Source organism: Bidens hawaiensis, unplaced genomic scaffold, assembly GCF_021521415.1.
Source record: "Bidens hawaiensis isolate Kalapana, Puna unplaced genomic scaffold, B.hawaiensis_p1.1 tig00048353_1, whole genome shotgun sequence".
NCBI classification, from domain to species: Eukaryota; Viridiplantae; Streptophyta; class Magnoliopsida; order Asterales; family Asteraceae; genus Bidens; species Bidens hawaiensis.
In genome coordinates, this window is record NW_027506079.1 from 18607 (window position 1) to 21707 (window position 3101).

Sequence of the window (3101 nt, forward strand, 5' to 3'; positions counted from 1 at the left end):
AACAGTATGTGTTACTTTGATGATTGAATGAAATTAATGAGTTGATTAAATATTGTCAGTTTAATAGTGTCTTGTGTATTTGTCCAATCACGTTGCACCCCGGCATGTCCCACCGCCTTTGGTCGGGGTGTGACAGATTGGTATCAGAGCCAAGATTATAAGATAGGTGGTTAGACGTAATGGCCTAGTATCGTTTTGCTTTAGGGTCCTTATACGTGTTGCTTATAATGTGTTACCCTACTTGATTGTTCATTACACTTATACATTTAATTGCTTATTTATTTCATTTAATCTTCAAAAAATATACACATGCACACACTCTCATAGTATTCCAAGGTATCCTTACCTTAAAACGCAAAAACATTAGTTTTTATATTGTGTTTTATGGATCACAAACTTAATTTGGATCCCGTTATTTAAGATCTCCTTAAAGGTTGCATTTATATCGGGTTTGTAGCCATCATGGAAAGCGAAACACAATGAAACGACCATTTGACAAAAAGATTCCAAGAATCGAAGGTGATATACTTACCTGGGATGGTTGAATTATAGTGTGCATTTTCTAGGCCTACGAATCGTGTTATACATGTCAATACTTTAAGTTGTCGAATGCAAGCATTCTGGTTGCCTCCTTATATTTTTGGTGTTAAAAATACAAGTTGTTTTTAACATCTCGTTGTAAATCCGTTTTTATTATATGTTATTATCGTTATTTGAGTCACAACAACATAATTAGACGTGGTGGTACGTGCACATGTTCGACTACACCTATTATTTTATACAACTTTATTTGTTGGGATATCAAACCCTGGTGATTTCATGTACGATTTCCCGACTATATATATAAATTTCAAAATCTCAAAACCTCCAATTTTTGAATGACAAAAGTTTGAAACTTATAAATATATATACATTTTTATCTTTTGATGCAAGTATAAAATAGTTTTTACTAACATTCTCATCCTCATAACTCTAAGATTCACAATCAATAAAACCCTACATTAACTCATTTTTATTCCTCATACTTATATCAGTTACCCCAAACCTATACCATTTTTTTTCTTTTATTATTTTAGAATGCCTCCAATCCGTCGCCAACTACGCAAGCCGAGCACCGGTCGTCGGATGGTCGCAATGGTAGCAAAAGAAATCGCCGCTGTGATTCCCGGACTCATAACTCAAATCCAAGCCACCCAACCCACCGTTGCTCAAACCACACCCAACCCCATACCTTTCGCTTTGAAAAACTTCATTAGTGCCAACCCATCTCAATTCTTTGGTACGAGCTGTGCCACCACTTTGTTACAATGGTTCGAGAAAATGGAAAGTGTGTTTACTCTTTTTGAGTGCCCCGAACTCAAAAAGACCACGTATGCCTCTAGCATGTTTGAGAATACCACCCGCACTTGGTGAAATAGCGAGATTTCCACCCATGGAGCGGAAGTAGCTATGGCCAACTCATGGACCAAGCTTAAAGAAGTCATGATGAAAAAGTTATGCCCAAAACATGAACTTCAAAAACTCGAATCCGAATTTTGGGAACTCAAGCAAGAGAGTGGTGACAACTCCACCTACTCCAACCACTTTCAGGAGCTTAGTCTCTTGGTTCCTCACTTGGTCACTCCCCTCGAAAGGGCTATTGACAAGTATGTCAGCGGTTTGCCTATGCAAATCCGTGACCCGGTGATGAGTCGCAACCCGCAAACCCTTCATGATGCTATTACCTTCGCCGATGCTCTTTCTGAAAACCATGTCAAAGACGGTACCCTCTCCATCAAGATAGCTATTGACAAGAGTAAGCCCGAACCAACCCCTCAAGCTAAAGCCGACCCACAACCTCAAGCCATCAACTACTCCAATTCCACCCACCACACCAAAAAGAAAACCAAACCAAACTACCGAAACTATGTTGTCACCCACCCATCACAACCTCAATCTCAATCCCACGCACTCCAAAACCGAAAATCGTATTCCGGCCCGCACCCACTATGTAACACTTGTCAACGTCATCATCCCTCCTACTCTGCTTGTCGCCACTGCACCAAGTGTAACTGCTATGGTCACACTACCGACGTGTGTCGAGAAGCCTCTCGTGGGCAAGCCGCTCCACCAAGGTTTGCCCCATCCAACCAAAATTGTCCCGCTCCTTTTGCTCAAAACCCTCCTTCTCAACCTAGGGCTTGTTTCAATTGCGGAGACCCGAATCACTTCCGCAATGCTTGTCCTCGACTTGCTCTTGTTAACCAAGCCCAAATCATACCCACACCCTACTACCAAACCCAAGCCTACCAAGTTCAAACTTACCAACCCCAAATCCCGCAACTCTTGGCTCCTCCCACTCAACCAATCCAAGCCATGCAAGCCCTTCCTCCTCCACCACATCTGCAAGCCATGAAAGCTCTCCCACCTACTCCAGTTCAACAAGTTAACCACGACAACCGAGGGCGTGCCTTTATGATGAACGCCAACCAAACTCAAGTTGCCAACGATGTGGTGAACGGTACGTTTTTAGTAAATGAGCATTTAGCTTCAATTTTATTTGATACCGGAGCTGATAGGAATTTTGTTTCTTTTAAATTTGAATCTATTCCCGGCGTATCCAGCACTAAACTTTCTCGCCCCTTTTATGTCGAAGTCGAAAATGGAAATTCCATCATCATTGATTCGGTCATTCGCGATTGTATCCTCACACTTTGCAAGCACGAGTTCTCGATCGACCTCATCCCGATGCAAATGGGAAGCTTCGACATCATAGTAGGCATGGATTGGTTAGCTTTGCACCGTGCCGAAGTCGTTTGTTATGAAAAATTCATTCGTATCCCGCTTGTCAATGGCAAAATTCTCAAAGTCTTTGGCAAACCGATCCCCAAGAAACTCAACCTCATGTCTTGCTCTCAATCTCATAAGTACTTGCGCCAAAAGTACGTTCCATTCCTAGCCCAAGCTGTGGTGAAAGATCCAGAAGAAAAGAAAATTCAAGACATTCCCGTTGTTTATGAATTTCCCGGCGTTTTCCCAGAAGACGTCTCTGGTCTTCCACCCATTCGTCCTGTTGAATTTCGAATCGACCTTGTGCCCGGCGTGACTCCCGTAGCCAAGGC